This window comes from Loxodonta africana, chromosome 9 (genome assembly GCF_030014295.1).
Source record: "Loxodonta africana isolate mLoxAfr1 chromosome 9, mLoxAfr1.hap2, whole genome shotgun sequence".
Lineage (NCBI taxonomy): Eukaryota > Metazoa > Chordata > Mammalia > Proboscidea > Elephantidae > Loxodonta > Loxodonta africana.
The window spans coordinates 25255326-25274470 of record NC_087350.1 but is presented as its reverse complement, the minus strand read 5'-3'; the positions used below and the strand labels follow the sequence as shown (position 1 = coordinate 25274470).

The 19145-nt window shown below is 40.4% G+C and overlaps 1 protein-coding gene across 1 annotated transcript in view; it reads left to right on the top strand.

The window, feature by feature from the left end:
- Positions 1-19145, top strand: part of RMI1 (RecQ mediated genome instability 1) — a 47168-nt gene extending 28023 nt beyond the window's left edge. The window contains exon 4 of the mRNA XM_003407780.4: positions 1-19145. This exon is cut by the window's left edge and continues 12535 nt beyond it. The gene's annotated coding sequence lies outside the window, so the exon portion shown is untranslated.

The following is a 19145-nucleotide window of genomic DNA, read 5'->3' as shown; positions in this document are numbered from 1 at the left end:
GGGAAGAAACTCCCATTCCTCAAACTCAACCCCGCAAATTATGTAGTTTATGCTGTAGTCCAGGGTTGTGACAAATTAAATCTCAGTCATTGCTGGAAACTCTCCCCTTCCAGCTACCAGGATCATGCAGAGGTCCTGAGAGGTCCAAAATATCTGGATAGCCCTCTCTGTTTTCTGGTTAACATAAAAAATAAACAAAAACATCAGCTGCCATTGAGTTGATTCCAACTCATGGAGATGCCACGTATATAGGGTAGAACTGTGTTTAATGTGTTTAATGGTTGATTTTTTGGAAGTAGATGACCAGGCCTTTCTTCTGAGATGTCTCTGGGCAGACTTGAAGTTCAAACCTTTTAGTTAGTAGCTGAACACGTTAACCTTTTGCATCACCCAGGGACTTCTTGGTTAACATAGTATATTCTCTTGTCCAAACCTGAAAATGGGTGGGCTTTGAAGCTTTTGTGTCATATATAAATCCAAGAATCTTTGCCATGGCTGCAAGTTTCTTGATGAATGCCAGGCACTATGCTAAATGATTAACAAATTTTTTTTTATTACTTTAAAGGCTTTTTAGAACATTTAAAAAGCATTTTTTAAAGTAACACAAACATAATTGCAAAATTACATAGTATAAAAAGACTCAATGAAAACAAAGACTCAAAAACAGAAACAAAGTGAAAAGCAGCAATCCCCTTTTTACTCTTGCTCCTTTCCCACTCTCATTCTGCTCTCCAGAGGAATCAGTATCAACTCTTAAACTCTTAAACTCTGTTTTTAGTTTACATACTAATTTTCCCCATATATAAGTTTACTCTTTTGGTTAGAATTCGGCTATAGAATCTTTGATCAAAAGCATTCATTAATCTGAGAAACAGTTTTAACTCTCCTGGAATCCAGATTTCTGGGGTCCATGGAGTTAGGGAAACTTGCCAAGGCCATTGCCCATTAGAAGTCCTTTTGAACCTTGAACCTTGAAGAAACTGGTTTCTAAAAGCCACCTTTGAATCAAACAATGGTCTAGATATACCAGTGGAGACGTTTTGCTTTAGGTATTGGGCCGTTTTGAAGAATCATCTATGTGCAGTAGTTTGAAGGAACAGAAACTCCAAGGTCAGAATAGAAGTTTTGTTTTAGAGTGAACTAGTAACATATAAACACTGTCCTGGCCTGTTTCCGTAACAGTGCTGATAAGATGCAGTATAAGAACTTTGGAAGTTCTTTTCAGAACATTTTTGACTCCTTAGTGGAAATGTTACCCCAATTTGCAAATCATATATTCAACAAACTTAGATCAATTTTTATTATTGGATTAATGTGATTTTTGTTTTAACAAATGGTAGCTGAGCACCATTCAATTTTCTTCTGGTCTTGTGGCAAAGGAGACAGTTGTTAATGGAGGAAATCAGACATGGAGTTTCGTTCCTCTTCCACCTGACTTCCCTTTTTCTCTGCTGCTCCAGATGAATAGAGACCAGTTGGTGTACCTTGGATGGCAGCTCCCAAGCTTTTAAGACCCAAATACTATACAGTGAGCTAGGAGGTAGAACAGAAACACTAAGAACAATATTATGCTAATTGACTAGGCTAATAACCAGTGAAATCTTGACCCTGAATCTCTGAGCCAAGAAAACAAATCCCGTGAGGTGTTTGGTTATACACGAGCAGCATCAGTAAATGTTTTTCATGTGCCTCAGTAGCAGCTACCTTCTGGGAAACCTCAGATTGCATTTTATCAGTATAGACACAGCAACACTTATTAAGGCACAGACTCCTCCTTGGGAGACTAAGAGGAAATCTAATGCTAATCTATTTTGTAAAGTCGTAGTTCGAACTTCAGATACTTTAGTTATGGTCTTCACAGCTTTTCTAAATTTATCAATGGAAGCTTCTAACTTGAGGGTTATAATATCTTAAAACAAGTAGAAATCTAATTTTTTCCTTTTAATGCAGGAATCAGCTATTGCAGTAACTAATAGTAGTATACTGACTATAAAGTATCCTGTGGTAAGAGTTTTTGTCATCTGCTTTCTTCTTTTAATCCTTTTCAAGTTTCTTTTCTACTCTTAATTTTTATGTTGCTCTCATATTTCTTATTTTTCCCTTTGGTTAACTGATAATGTATAGACACATAGGAATAGCATAACAAGAACCATTCCAGTCTGCAGGTAGCAGACAAACCATTAGTTACATAGTTTAGGAGAAAGTGGTTTCTTATATCCAGAAAATAGAATATCAAAACATCAACAATATTCCTCACATGAAACCCATCCATAATAATCTTCTCATCCACTCAGTCCTATGTAATTAATTTTTGTTCCATCAGATTCTGAAGGGCAGTCTGTGAAAATCCATCAGCTTCTACACCAGAATCCTGGAAACCTTGATTCAGTCTAGTAGTATCCATCTTCAAAATATTTATCACATTCCTTCCCATAAATCCCTGATATAATCCATTTTGTTGAAATACTCTGGTCATGAACTTTCAGGGAGTCAGCAAAGTGAAAACTATGTGTAGATGACAAAGTTTAAAAATGGCCATGGTTAATTTATTACTACTAATAAAAAAGTTGTTGAGAATTTGTTACAAAAGTAATACCAAGCAAAATAAAAATTAAACAAATTTTAGACAAAACTTCTCTAAACATAATGATTAACCCTATTTTCAAAGAACTTCGGATACAACATGTAATATTCCTGAGACATTATACTATGTAGTTAGGATATACCAAGATTATCAAGTCTCTAAACATCTGAATAAAACTCCATAGGTAAACTATGTGAATCCTCCAGTTAAAATCATTAGCTTTGATGATGTGAGATTCAAATTAAAGAAATAAAGCTGTGACCAAGTTACCAATTTAAAAAATACCTGAAATTATGACTGATAATATTATACTCTTGTATAATACCAGGAATAAAAGAGACACTAACACTCATGCAAATTTTTAACCTAAAGAAAATTACACAATTTCCCTGATTTGACAACACATTTCACGCAACTCATAACACATTAAATAAACGTTATTTTTAGCACTTTTCCCCTTACAAAGTGGGAACAGTTAACAGGAACTCAGGAAGTCATTATAATGACACAGAACCTTTGTCTTCTAGGCAGATTATACGGAGATAAAGTTAACTCTTCAGTAATTAAAGAATTTTTTTTCTATATTTTCCAACATTTATTTTCCATTTTCCCACTCCTAAGCAGTTTTCCAGTATTTTGTCCTATGCTTTCCTTTTTCTTATTCTGGAACTACCAGTTTCTTTAGGACAAAATTGCCCCTTTTTCCCTTAACAAAATACATCCCACATACTCAATCTAGCCTAAGTTACTTAAAAAGATTTTAGAAATTGTCTTTAGGCTGACATATTACAAAACAAAGAAAATAAATTCAGTTGCATTATTTCACGCATATACTGTTGTGGCTAGGTGCTGTCTAGTCAGTTTTAACTCACAGCAACCCTATGTACAACAGCATGAAACACTGCCCAAATGTCCATCAACTGATGAATAGACAAACAAAATGGAATATTATATGGCAATAAAAAGGAATGAAAAATGGATACGCTGTTGTGTCTGGCCACTTTCAGCATAGTGATTTTGAGATTTATCCATAATGTGTATATCAGTAATCATTACTTTTTATTTCTGAGCAATATTCCATTGTAAAAACATATCACAATTTGTTTATCATTTTCCTGATCATGAACGTGTGGGCTGTTTCTAGGATTTGGCTCTGATGAATGAAGCTGTTATAGCCATTCTTGTAGAAGTCTTTTTGTGGGCCATTGTATTCATGTCTCCTTGCTACATAGCTGGTAGTGGAATTGTTAGGTCACAGGATAAGTGTATGTTTGAGTTATAGAAACTACTGGATGGTTATTTGTACCGTTTTACACTTCCTTCAGCAAATATGAGTGATCCAGTTCCTCCACATCTTTGTCAACACTTTAATCTTTTGAGTTTAAGCTGTTCTGCTGATTGTGTAGTGGTATCTCATTGTGGTTTTAATTTACATTTCCCTAATGACTTTTTTTTTATCAGACATCATAATATCTTAAAATGAAAAACAAAAGATTTGCTTTTGAGATGGTTAATCCTTGTTTGATTTCAGGATTGTATTTTAAAATTTGGAAATTATTTAGTATGAACCATTTTATAAGTATTTGTCTCTGGGTAAGATTTAAATTGAACTCATCTTTGGTTAAAATCGGAAACCCTGGTGGTGTAGTGGTTAAGTGCTATGGCTGCTAAACAAAGGGTTGGCAGTTTGAATCCGCCAGGCGCTCCTTGGAAACTATGAGGCAGTTCTACTCTGTCCTGTAGGGTCGCTATGAGTTGGAATCAACTCGATGGCACTGGGTTTGGTTTTTTTTGGTTTGGTTGGTTAAAATCCTTCAGGACAGCCAACTAAGATTTGTCAGTAATAAAGTAGGAAGAATGAAGGAAAACCACACCAGTACATTTAGTAAAGTGTTGGGTGACAATTTTCTATAGACCTCTCATGTTTCTGTATCTCTTATGAGCAGAGGCCCTCAAAGTCTTTTGTTCTGGGCTATCTTCTTTAAGGATTTTGCATAGCCTTAGAAGATAGTGTCTCCCTTGGGCATAGAGCAAGGATTTGTAGCTGGCCTGTATAATCAGAAAGGCAATTTTTCCCTCTGGGGCAAAGGTTGGGCAGGTTTGCTTATTAGAGCCCTGGTGGTATAGTGGTTAAGAGCTTGGCTGCTAGCCAAAATGTCAGCAGTATGAATTCACCAGGTGCTCCTTGGAAACTCTGTGAGGTAGTTCTACTCGGCCATATAGGGTCTCTATGAGTCGGAATCTACTTGATGGCAATGGGTTTTTTTTTTTTTTTTTGGATAAAAAACTAGGACTTCCTAAGCTCAGGATTCCTCAGCTATGAGGTAAACCTGTATATGCAGCATTCATCTGGGCTCAACTTCAAGTTGCCTCATGGGACTTAGGGGGCAAGAGGAACCAATGTGAGCATGAAGCCCGTGCTGTTCCATGAGTAATAAAGTCCTTTGTCTGTCACCCAGGAGTCTTGTGGGGAAGGTGCCAGGCTGGGCAATGTTTCATTCTGTTATACATAATGGCACCATGTGTTGGAGCCAACTGGAAGGCTACTGACAACAACAAGATGTTTAGTTTTATGAGAAACTCCTAAGCAGTTTTCCGAAGTGGTGGTATCATTTTATATTCCCATAAGCAGTGTATAAGAGTTCTGTTATGAGCTTTTAAACAAATGTTTATATAGGTAATTGTGATGGTTAAGGTTGTGTATCAACTTGGCCGGGCCATGATTCTCAGTGGTTTGGCAGTTAGGTAGTGAAATAGTTTGGCAGTTATGTAAAGATGTAGTCATCCTTCATTTTGTGATCTGATGTGAGTAGGCAATCAGCTGACAAGGGAGTTTCCTTGGTGATGTGGCCTGCGTTCAATATATATGGACATTCTGGCAAAGTGGACTCTCTTGCTCTGGATCCTGCATGTGGATCATCATCTTCTGACCTCTGGTTCTTGGAACTTAAGCCAGCAACCTGCCATATTGCCTGTCAATCTTGGGATTTGTAGGCCTCCACAGGTTGTCAGACAGCAGCCTGCTGTCTCACCTGTCAATCATGGATTCATCAGTCTCTGCAGCCTGTGAGCAGTGGCCTGCCATCTGACCTACCAGTCTTGGGTTTGTCAGCCCCTGCAGCTACATGAGTCAGGAGAAGCCTCCAACCTGATGCCTGACCCATGGACTTGGGACTTGCCAGCCTCTACAACTGTGTGAGCCATTTCCTTCAGATAAATCTCTCTCTGCATGTATTTATATGTATATGTGTCACTAGTTTTGCTTCTCTAGAGAACCCCACCTAAGATATTTGGTACCAGGAGTGGGATGGTTCTAGAGAAACAGAGTCATAAGGATGAGTTTTCTTAATTGGTTCTCAAGCCTGACTAGTCTTAAAAGCACTGATGACTCTGCTCCAGTAGTAAAGATGGGGCTGCTAATCCATGGTGTGGGGTGGCAATATTAATACTCAAAGTATAATCACGAGTAGATTAAATATCGGTGAGAAGCAAGACTCTGAGTGATTGCATGTTTGGTACTTTTCTACAATTTTGTCAAAATGAGAAGTGTAAGGAAGCTTGTTGGTTGCCCCTACTTTCACTAGACAAAGTGTTGAAAGAAACAAATGAGCTCAGGGCTTCAGAGTCACAGCTCAAGCTTGGCATAAAAACCCTGAAAGTTGCCACATGTGCCTTGAAAGTAAGCTTTATTTTGTGTAGTAACAGAACTGATATTACCAAAAACCAAATCCAGAGTCTTATTGTAGGAGTGGCAGAGTTACAATACCCAGTGCCGTCGAGTTGATTCCCACTCATAGTGACCCTATAGGAGAGAGTAGAACTGCCCCATAGAGCTTCCAAGGAGCGCCTGGCAGATTCGAACTGCTGACCCTTTGGTTAGCAGCCATAGCACTTAACCACTATGCCACCAGGGTTTCCAGAGTACAATGCCAATTGAATTCCCAACCTTGAATGGTGTCTGAAGTTAAAGTGAGTGCGTTAATTAGGAAGAAATGGGATCCTGAAACTTGAGATGGGGACATATGGGCAGATAATCAGGCAGCTGGGGACATTGAGCCCCTAAATTCTACTGAATCACTCCTGCCAAAAGAACCAGCCCTTTTACTCTCATCTGAAGAGATTATTTCCTCTTTATCTGCTAAGCCACCCTCCCCAGTAAAACTATTGTACCATCTACCCACATCTGATATGATTAACCCAGATGTTTCTGAAGAGCCTTTGTCTAAGTTATCTCCTGGGCAGTGTCTAAGTCATTGCCAGAGTGTCACCTGGAGCAGATACTTTACAAGACATTGCTGAATGTCCCCAGGACCCACCACACCACCCATTTTTGCTTCTAGACCTATAACTAGACTTAAGTCCCAGTGCGCCCCAAAAGGTGAAGTAAAAAGTGTGACCCAGGAGGAGGTATGCTATACGACAAAATAACTGCTTGTTTTTTCTAACATACAAACAGAAACCTGGGAAATATGTGTGGAAGGGCTGTTAAGGGTGTGGGATAATGGTGTAAGGAACATAAGGCTGGATTGGTCTGAGTTTATAGATATGGGCTCACTAAGCACAAATCTTTCATTCAATGTTTCAGAGGTTAGAAAAGGATATCATAGTTTATTTGGTTGGTTCACTGAAGCATGGATTAAGGAGTGGCCTACCTACACTAAATCAAATTGAAGTACCAGACCTGCCTTGGTATACTGTAGAAGAAGGCATCCAAAGGTTTAGGAAAATTGGCATGTTAGATTGGATTTATTAGGTTGGACCCACAAACCCACCCATGGAGTGCCCAGAGGACACACATTTTACCACAATGGTGAGGAACAAATTTGTGAAAGGATCCCCAGCATCCTTGAAGTCTGCTGTGATTGCTCTTTAATACAGGTTAGATTTGACAGTGGGAACTGTCCTAACTATATTAAGTCACCTAACTCATATGGAGAAACCCTGGTGGCATACTGGTTAAGAGCTACATCTGCTAACCAAAAGGTCAGTAGTTTGAATCCACCAAGTGCTCCTTCTACTATGGGGTAGTTCTACTCTGTCCAGTAGGGTCGCTATGAGTCTCAATTGACTCGATGGCAATGGGTTTGATTTGGTTTTAATATGGGGCTGATTGGATCTCATGATGGTAGGAGCCAAGTGGTAGCACTTAATCAACCAAGACAGGGTGGGTGTGGTTATCATAAAGGACAGCAGAGTCAAAGCAGTAATCCTAATAGTCTGACTTGTCTGGATTTATGGTGCTGACTACTTAATCATGATATCCGTAGGAGTGAAATAGATGGGAAATCTACTAAATATTTACCTGATCTGTACAAGCAAAGAACTCCAGGTCAAGTGAATGGCAGTCTAACTTGAATTGCCAGAATAGAGAGTCACCACCCCTCAATCAATTCCCAGACTTGAGCCAGTTTACAGGACTATAAGCCCTTGGATGAAGGGGATGCCAGGTCCCCTTGAGGAAGGACCCCACTGCACTTCCAAGTTTATACTGTTAATCTTTCTCCCAGCCTTCCCCAAAGGGATCTATGGCCTTTTACGAGAGTAACTGTTGGGGAAAAGGAAATGATCAGACATTTTGGGGATTATTGGACACAGGCTCTGAACTGACACTAATTCCAGGAGACCCAAAGTGTCACTGTGGCCCAACAGTCAGAGTAGGGGTGTATGGAGGTCAGGTCATTAATGGAGTCTTAGCTCAGGTCCATCTCACGGTGGGTCCAGTGGGTCCCCAAACCCATACTTTAGTGATTTCCCGAGTTCCAGAATGAATAATTGGAATACATATACTCAGCAAATGGCAGAAATCCACATTGGATGGCTGACATGTGGAGTAAAGGCAGTTATGGTAGGAAAAGCCACATGGAAGTCATTAGAACTGCCTCTTCCTAGGAAAATAGTAAACCAAAAGCAATATTGCATTTCTGGAGCGATTGCAGAGATTACTACCACCATCAGAGACTTGAAGGACTTCCCACCACATCCCCATTCAACCTGCCTTTTTGGCCTGTGCAAAAACAGATGATCCTGGAGAATGACAGTGGATTATCATAAACTTAATTGGGTGGTGACTCCAATTGCAACTGCTGTTCCAGATGTGGTTTCATTGCTTTAGTAAATTAATACATCTTCTGGTACCTTGTTTGCAGCTATTGATTTGGTCAATGGCTTTTTCTCAATTCCCATTTCAAAAGGTCACCTGATGCAGTTTTCCTTCAGTTGGCAAGGCCAGCAATACATTTTTACTGTCCTACCTTAGGGTTGGGAGACCTGGTGGTGCAGTGGTTAAGTGTTCGGCTGCTAGCCAAAAGGTCACCAGTTTGAATCCACCAGCCACTCCTTAGAAACCCTATGGGGCAGTTGTGCTCTGTCCTATAGGGTCACTATGAGTCGAAATTGACTTGACGGCAATCGGTACAGGTACCTTAACTATATATCAGCTCTCCAGCCCTATATCATAATTTAGTTCACAGGGACCTTGATCGCGTTTCCCTTACACAAGATGTCACACTGGTCCATTATGTTGATGACATTATGCTGATTGGACCTTTTAAGGAAGAAATATCAATGACTCTGGACTTACTGGTAAGACATTTGTGTGCTAGAGGGTAGAAAACTATTCAAACAAAAATTCAGGTGCTTTTCACTTCAGTGAACTTTCTAAAGGTCCAGTGATGTGGGGCATGTTGAGATATTCCGTCTGAAGTGAAGGAACATTTGTCACATCTGGCCTTTACTAGAACTAAAAAGGAGGCACAATGCCTGAGGGCCTCTTTGGAATTTGGAGACATATGTTTCTCTTTTGGGTGTGCTACTCTCACCTACTTATTAATTGACTTGAAAAGCTGCTAGTTTTGAGTGGGTCCCAGAACAAGAAAAGCTCTGCAACAGGTTCAGCCTGCTGAGCAAGTGGCTCTGCCACTTGGGCCATAAGATCTTGCTGATCCAATAGTGCTTGAAGTGTCAGTGACACATAGAGATGCTGTTTGGAGTCTTTGGCAGGCCCCTATTGGTGAGTCACAGCACAGACCCTTAGGATTTTAGAGCAAAGCTCTGCCATCCTCTGCAGATAAACACTTTCCTTTTGAGAAACAACTTTTGGTTTGTTACTGGGCTTTAATAGAGACTGAATGCTTACCCACAGGCCACCAAGTCATCATGCAGCCTGAACTGCCCATCATGAACTGGGTGTTGTCTGACCCACAGAGCCATAAAGTCAGACATGCACGGGAGCACTCCATGTTTAAATGACAGTGGTATATATGAGATTGGACCTGAAGGCACAAGTAAGTTACATGAGGAAGTTGCCCAAATACCCATGGTCTCCACTCCTGTCACATTACTCACCCTCCACCGGTCTGCACCTCTGGCCTCATGGGGACTTCCTTATGAGCAGTTGACTGAGGAAGAGAGAACTCGTGCCTGGTGTACAGATAGTTCTGCATGATATGCAGGCACCACTCAACAGTGGGCAGCAGCAGCACCACAGCCCCTTTCTGGAAACTCTCAGAAAAACAGTGGTGAAGGGAAATCCTACCAGTGGCACAACTTTGGGCAGTGTAACTGGTTGTTCACTTTGCTTAGAAGGAGAAATGGCCAGATGTGTGATTGTATACTGATTTGTGGGCTGTGGCCAATGGCTTGGCTGGATGGTCAGGGACTTAGAAGGAACATGATTGGAAAATTGGTGACAAGGAGATGTGGGGAAGAGGTATGTGGATAGACTGAATAGACCATCGAAGTGAAGATATTTGTGTTTCCTGAATGCTCACCGAAGGGTGACCTCAGCACAGGAGGATTTTAACAATATGGTGATAGGATGACGTGTTCTGTGGAAACCAGTCACCCTCTTTCCCCAGGCACTCCCTCATTGCCCGATGGGTTCATGGACAAAGTGGCCATGGTAGCAGGGATGAAGGTTATACATGGGCTCAGCAACATGGACTTCCACTCAGCAAGGCTGATTTGGGTACAGCCACTTTTGAGTGCTCAATCTGCCAGCAGCAGAGACCAACACTGAGTCCCCAGTACAGCACCATTCCTCGAGGTGATCAGCCAGCAACCTGGTAGTAGGTTGAATATATTGGACCACTTCCATCATGGAAAAGGCAGCATTTTGTTCTTACTGGTATAGACAATTTCTCCGGATACAGATTTGCCTTCCCTGCACACAATGCTTCTGCCAAAACTAGCATCCGTGGACTCACGGAATGCCTTATCTATTGTCACGGTGTCCCACACAGAGTAGCTTTGGATCAGAGGACTCCACAGCAAGTTAAGTGCAGCAGTGGGCCCATGCTCGTGGAATTCACTGCTCTTACCACATTCTCCATCATCCTGAAGCAGCTGGCTGAATAGAACAATGAAATGGCCTCCTAAAGACACAATGGTGGTGTCAGCTAGTTGGCAATACTTTGCCGGGTTGGAGCAATGTTCTCCAGAAGGCTGTATATTCTTTAAATCAGCATCCAATATATGGTGTTGTTTCTCCCATAGCCAGGATTCAAAGGTCCAGGAGTCAAGGAGTGGAGATAGGAGTGGCACCACTCACTATTAACCCTAGTAACCCGCTTGCAAATTTTTTTTCTTCTTGTCCCTGCAATGTTATGCTCTGCAGTCTAGAGGTCTTAGTTCCAAAGGGAGGAATGTTCTCACCTGGAGATTCAACACAGATTGCATTGAACTGGAAGCTGAGAACGCCACCAGGCTACTTGGGGCTCTTCATGTCTCTGAATCAACAGGCAAAGAAGGGAGTTACCATATTGGCTGATGTGATTTTGATCCTGACTACCAGGGGGAAACTGAATATGGTGTTGCATAGTGGAGGTATAGAAGAGTGTGTCTGGAATACAAGAGATCCCTTAGGGCATCTCTTAGTACTATCATGCTCTGTGATTGAAGTCAATAGAGAACTCCAGCAACCTGATTCTGACATGACTACTAATGGCCCAGGCCCTTCAGGTATAATGGTTTAAGTTACCCCACCAGGCAAAGAACCATGACAAACTGAGATGCTTGCTGAAGGTAAAGGGAATACGGAATAGATGGTGTAAGAAAGTAGTTCTAAATACCAGTTACGACCATGTGACAGTTGAAGAAATGAGGACTCTAATTGTTATGAGTATTTCTTCATTGTTTTATTATAAGTGTATGTGTGCATATATATATATAAAATATACATATAGTATATAGTTTTGTTTTCTTCCCTTATATAAAATATAAAATGTAAACAGGGCTAGTGTGTTTTCAATTGTATACATGTTAGTTGTATCATGTTAGGTGCAAGTATGACTTTGCAATTCTCTTTATTTAGAGATTGTGCATGGTTTAAGGAGCTGTGTACAAGTGTCAAGTTGACAAGGGGTAGACTGTGATGTTTAAGGTTGTGTGTCAACTTGGCTGGGCTATGATTCTCATTGGTTTGGCAGTTACGATGTAATTGGGCAATTATGTAATGTTGTAATTGGTACTTATGTAATGACGTAGTCATCCTTCATTTTGTGATCTGATGTCAACATCCAATCAATTGAAAGGGAGTTTCCTTGGGAGTGTGGTCTGCATCCAATATATACAGACGTTCTGGCAAAGCTCACTCACTTTCTCTGGATCCTGCATCTGGGTTGTCATCATCTGACCTCTGGTTCTTAGGGCTTGAGCCAGCAGCCTGCCATGTTGCCTACTGATTTTGGGATTCATCAGCTTCTGCAGCCTGTGAGTCAGTACTTGCCGTCTTACTTGGCAATCTTGAATTCATCAGCCTTGGTAGCCTGTGAGCCAGCAGCCTGCTGTCTGATGTGCCTATCTTGGGTTTGTCAGCCCCTGCAGCTACATGAGTCACGAGAAGCCTCCAGCCTGACGACTGACCCACTGGGGACTTGCTAACCTCTACGACCGTATGAACCATTTCTTTAGATAAATCTGTCTCTCTCTCTTTAATATATATATATATACGTATATATATACACACACTTCACTGGTTGTGTTTCTCTAGAGAAACCAGCCTAAGACAGTAGTCCATTTTTGTTGTAAAGAAATTAGAAAATATATGTGAGTAAAGAAAATAAATCACTGTAATTCCACTACTAAAAAAACCAACCAAACCGATTTCCATCGAGTTGGTTCCGACTCATAGCGACCCTATAGGACAGAATAGAACTGCCCCATAGGGTTTCAAGGAGCACCTGGTGGATTTGAACTGCTCATCTTTTGGTTAGCAGTCGGAGTTCTTAACCACTATGCCACCAGGGTTTCCGAAATCCCATTGCTAGATATAATGAATTAACATATTGGTGTATGTTCTTCTTGATTTTTACTATATATACTATTTTTTATAAAAGCTGGGTTACGCTCCATACATTACTCTGTATTTTGCTTTCCCCACTTAACATGGGAATAATTTTCCATCCTGGTAAGTATAGAGTTACACATTCATTTTAAGTAGCCAAGCAGTATTCCTTTGCATCAAAACCAGAAGCCTGAAACTATATTGAAAGTAGTCATTTGGCTGTTGTTGTATCTTTAGGTTGTTTTCATCTCTCTCTTTTTTTTAAATACATAATATTGCAGCAGACATCACTGTACAAATATAACTGTATACCTCTCTAATTATTTCTTTAGGATAAACTCCAAGAGGAATTGCTGGTTCTAAACATACATGAATTTTAAAGGCTTTTGATACTTTTTGCCAAATAACCCTCTAGCTCTCTGTTTTTTACTTACTTTGTGACCTTGGGCATGTTGCTTAACCTTTTTGACATCAGTTTCATCATCTACACAATGGAGATAATGTGAGAATGTATTGTTTTAAAGCAGTTAGCACGGTATCTTGTACATGGTAAATACTCAGCGGTAGATATTATTACTCTTTTTTTTTTTTTTTTGAGTTCTTCTAGTTCATACATCTGCCTGGAGTGTGTAAGAGTTTGGCTGCTCAACCTCTCAAGTACTTCACAAAGGATTGTCATTAAAAAAAAATCTCAGCTAATCTGATCATTTGTATTCCTTCTTTTGTCAGTTGCCTAACTTCGATGATGGTCCTACCTACCTCTCAAACATTGGGATGAATGGTAGAACACCAAGTTGCTGGAACTGTCTTGAACAATTAGGAGTCAGAAACAGATGATTATCCTATAAACAAATTCAGTAAATCTGGTACCTTCCTTTAAACATTTGTTAACTTCTACTGTTGGTATCGATGGTAGCTTTACGATTCAGGGAAGAAGATCCACAATGCATTTAGAGGACTCAGTATAAATCAACCTTAAATATGTATTCGACATTATTACTTTTCCATGATGGCCTGATTTATTAGGCTAATTTTATGGGACCCTAATTCTAACGAAATGAAGTAAAGCTACATAATAAGCTCAAATTTATTTAATCTGTTTTTTTTTTTTTTGTAGGAAAATAATCAGTGAACTAAGGTGTTTTTGCTAAGTTACATATCCAGAAAATAACAGATACCCTGAGCACTTTACATTATGAACATCACAAATGTTTTCAAGCCATTTACTCAAGAGCTTTTTAAATTTTCAGCATTTAACTCTGAGTGGAGGTGGGGGAATAAGGAGTAGAAGGTAGAAGGAGAATACAAAAGAAATGTATGAAGCGTTCCCATCTTGGCTTTATTTTTGGAGTTCACAAACTTTCAAAAGGGGGAATAAGTTCCTGATTTTTGCCTTTTTTGTGATAGAGTCTAAAACTAACTAAGGGGCACCAGGAAGGTATCTCTGGGACAGCTCCTCCCTCCCAAACCGTCCTGAATGTACTAACAAGAAACAAACAAAACAATCCTTTGCTTTCCTCTCCTCCACTATTTCAGAGATTTAAGAAATTAGTAAAATGCCTTTACACCCTAATCTGAATTATAGTATTCAAACAATTATTTTCCAACACCTTAACGAGATTATTCACTCATTGGTGTCCCAGGGCTAATAAAGGAGCGCATGGTCATTTGGAAGAGGGTAAGCCTGATCCAATGTCACAGGGAGTGCTTTGAGCTGCTAGATGATGGTATTAGAGCATGTGTTCTTGGCAATTTGCCTAATTTCTCTGAGCCTCAGTTTTCTCATTGATAAAGCAGGGATGATGATTTATAGCTTGCAATTTTGTGAGGCTCAGATGGGGGAAGTATGCGAATATCTTGCACAGTTAATAATCACTATTACCATTCTATGACTCCAAGGCAACACGTTTGGTTTTTGTTTTTTTATTACCATTCTGGCACCAGATTTTGGTGTGGTCTGTTATAAAAGTAATAAATCTAATTTAGAATCGCAGACAGCTTGCATCCATCTTACAATTTTGCAGTATGTGTGTTTGGCTAGCTTATCTTCTCAGAGGGTAGAAGATGAATTTTAGTAGACTTAAGCTGAAAGTTGAAAACTTGAGTTTAACATGAAAAGCATTTATCATGTTAAATCTGTCTAAATGTGTTCACACAGAGTCCAAGCACTGTGTTGGATTTTATTTCTTTCTTTATGAGTTCTATGTCCCAACACTTGAACCACTGAAAAAAATGGAGACAGGTTCAATTGGAGATTCTAACTGTACTTATTAAAGCCTCAAACCAGACTCCTTCCAGTGGTGTGCTGGTAAATGTTTAACAATTGGCTCTCTTGGTATATATGTATGTATTATAAATTTTATTGATATAAAGGATGTGTGGACTGGTTTAGAAACCCTGGTGGCATAGCGGTTAAGTGGTACGGCTGCTAACCAAGAGGTCGGCAGTTCAAATCTGCCGGGTGCTCCTTGGAAACTCTATGGGGCAGTTCTACTCTGTCCTATAGGGTTGCTGTGAGTCGGAATTGACTTGATGGCAGTGGGTTTGGTTTTTGGGTTTGTGGACTGGTTGCTTTCTAGGCTTGTTACAGGGTTATTAACTTAGGATTTCCCTTTTAATATTTCTCTTTGATTACTCTTTGCTTTATTACTCCCTCATCTTGGTGGAGTACATGCTTAGTAATATCCAGAGAAAGGGTATGGAGTAAGCAAATTTTGTGAGTCCTTACATGCTCGACTATGTCCTTATTCTCTCCTCATACTTGATTGAAAGTTTGGGTATAGAATTTTACTTTGAAAATAATTTTTCCTCAGAATCTTGAAGGAGTTACTCCATTAACTTCTAGTACCTTGGACTATTGACAAGCCGATAAATAGGTTGGCACATCCTTTTATTCCTTTGGAAGAGTTTAGGATTTTTCTTCATTTTGGGGTTCTGAAATTTCAAAGAAATGTATCTGGGTCTGTCTTAGTCATCTATTGCCGCTATAACAGAAATACCACAAGTGTATGGCTTTAATAAAGAGAAATGTATTCTCCCACAGTCTAGAAGGCTAGAAGTTCGATTTCAGGGCACCTGCTCCAGGGGAAGGCTTTCTCTCTCTGTTGGCTTTGGGGGAAGGCCCTTGTCATCAATCTTCCCCTGGTCTAGGAGCTTCTCAGCATAAGGAGCCCAGGTCCAAAGGATGCACTATTCTCCTGGCTCTTGTTTCTTGGTGGTAGGAGGTCCCCCTGTCTCTCTGCCCACTTCTTTCTTTCACATCTCAAAAGAGATTGGCTTAAAACACAATCTAATCTTGTAGATTGAGTCCTGCCTCATTAACATAACTGCCATAAATCCCGTCTCATTAACATCATAGAGATAGGGTTTACTACACATAGGAAAATCACATCAGATGACAAAATGGTGGACAATCACACAATTCTTAGAATCATGGCCTAGCCAAATTGATACACGTATTTCTGGGGGACGCAATTCAGTCCATGACAAGGTTTATGTCTTTTTTCACTCATTCTGAGGGACACTTGATGGGACTTTTCAAAACGAAGATCCGTGTCCTTCTTTAGTTCTGAGATAACCTCTTGTATAATGTCTTCGATAATTTTCTCTCCTCCATTTTTTCTGAAACCTTATCAACCAGATCTGAGGCTTCTCAGATCGACTTTTTCTGACTGTTACCTATCTCATACTTTCTCTATATTATCTGTTATGTATCGAATTATGTTCCCCATAAGGATACCCTGGTTGTGTAGTGGTTAAGAGCTACGGCTGCTAACCAAAACGTTGGCAGTTCAAATCCACCCGGCACTCCTTGGAAACTCTATGGGGCAGTTCTACTCTGTCCTGTAGGGTTGCTATGAGTTGGAATCGACTTGATAGTAATGGGTTTGGTTTTTGGTTTAAGGATACCAAGTCCTAACCCCCTTTAACCATAAATGTGACCCTGTTTGGAAATTGTTTTTTTTTTGGTCGTATTAATGAGGTCATACACGAGTAGAGTGGATCTGAAACCCAATTCCTTCTAAGTGGTGTCTTGTAAAGGGGAGACAGACACAGAAAAACACACGGGGGGGAATGCCATGTGACCTTGAGGACATATGTATCTACAAATCCAGGAACCTGAGGACTGCCAGCAGCTACTAGAAGCTGAAAGAGACAAAGAAGGACCTTCTTCCTAGACCTGATGCCGTAAATTCAGACTTCTAGCCCCGAGAACCATGAGAGAGTAAATTTCTGTTATTTATGTTCCAGCAGCACTAGCTAAGATACCGTCTTTTATTTTCCATTTTGGGAGATTTCCAAACTTTATCTTCCAAACAGGTCAAATAATAATAACTTTATCTTCCAAACGGGTCAAATAAATCTCTGGGAATGGGGCTTTGAAGGAGCTCTAACCTTGTTCTGCCCCCTTTAGTGTCTGCAAGTCTTCTGGTTTTCACCATGACTGTGGGATGTTGGGAAACCCTGGTGGCATGGTGGCTAAGTGCTATGGCTGCTAACCAAAGGGTTGGCAGTTCGAATCCACCAGGCACTCCTTGGCAACTCTATGGGGCAGTTCTACTCTCTCCTATAGGGTCGCTAAGAGTCGGAATGGACTCAACGGCACTGAGTTTGGTTTGGTTTGGGTTTGAGTGGGATGTTAATTTTCAAAGCTACAAAAAAGCTAGGGAAGGGGCTATGGGAATTTGTTGTTCATTGCCGTGGAGTCCATTCCAACTCAAGGTGACACTGTGTGTTACAGAGAGCTGTTTTCTTGGTTGTAATCTTAAGGAAACTTAAGATCATCAGGTTGTTTTCCATGGTACTGCTAGGTGGGTTTGAACCACCAAACTTCAGGTTAGTAGTCCGACACAAATTAGATGCACCACCTGGGAGATGTTGTTAGTTGCCATTTCCAACTCATGGTGACCATCTGTGTGCAGAGTAGAGCAGCTCCATAGGTTTCCAACGCTGTAAACTTTTTTTAAAATAATTTTTATTGTACTTTAAGTGAAAGTTTACAAATCAAGTCAGTCTCTCACACAAAAACCCATATACACCTTGCTACACACTCCCAAATACTCTCCGCCTAATGATACAGCCCACTCCCTCCCTCCACTATCTCTTTTTGTATCCATTTCGCCAGCTTCTAACCCCCTCCATCCTCTCATCTCCCCTCCAGGCAGGAGATGCCAACATTGTGTCAAGTGTCCACCTGGTCCAAGAAGCTCACTCCTCACCAGCATCCCTCTCCAACCCATTGTCCAGTCCAATCCCTGTCTGAAGAGTTGGCTTCAGGAATGGTTCCTGTCCTGGGCAACAGGAGGTCTGGGGGCCATGACCACTGGGGTCCTTCTAGTCTCATTCAGACCATTAAGTCTGGTCTTATGAGAATTTGGGGTCTGCATCCCATTGCTCTCCTGCTCCCTCAGGGGTTCTCTGTTGTGTTTCCTGTCAGGGCAGTCTTCAGTTGTAGCCAGGCACCATCTAGTTCTTCTGGTCTCGGGATGATGTAGTTGCTGGTTCATGTGGCCCTTTCTGTCTCTTGGGCTCATAATCACCTTGTGACCTTGGTGTTTTTCATTCTCCTTTGATCCAGGTGGGTTGAGACCAATTGATGCATCTTGGATGCAACACTGTAAGCTTTTGTAATAAGATTGCCAGGCCTGTCTTCTGACTCGCCTCTGGGTGGGTTTGAAAGCCAATCTTCCATCTTGTACCTGAACACTTAACCATTTATGCTACCTAGGGATTCCGGGGGGCTAGAGTAAATTGAATCCACCACAAAGCTTGCTGTTCTTACTATGACTAAATGATTTTTTTTTGAATAAATGCTATCTGGATTGCTGCAAGCCTTTGATTAATTTCCAAAGTTCTGAAAAAGTTGATTCTGACAATTTTTGAAGACAGGAACAGGAATGCTTCAGAAAGTGCAAAAGGACAGTGTTGACTGTCAGAATGAGAATCAAAAGTCAGAATCATTGATTTTTTATTTGTGTACTGATAATTTTTTTTTCTTGTTGATTTCTGACTTAGGAGACCCCATGTGTTATAAAGTAGAACTGTTCCATAGGGTTTTTTTTTAAGCCGTAGTCTTTACAGAAGCCTGTCACCAGGTCTGTTTCTTCTATGGTGCTGCTGGTTGGGTTTGAACCACTAACCTTTTGGTTACCAGCCAAGTGCAAACCATTTGCACCACCCAGGAACCTTTGTGTACTGACAGATTTTAACCATTTATTATTTTTTTTCAACTAAGGAATCAGGAAATTTAAGGAGAATGAATTAAATCATTATTATAAA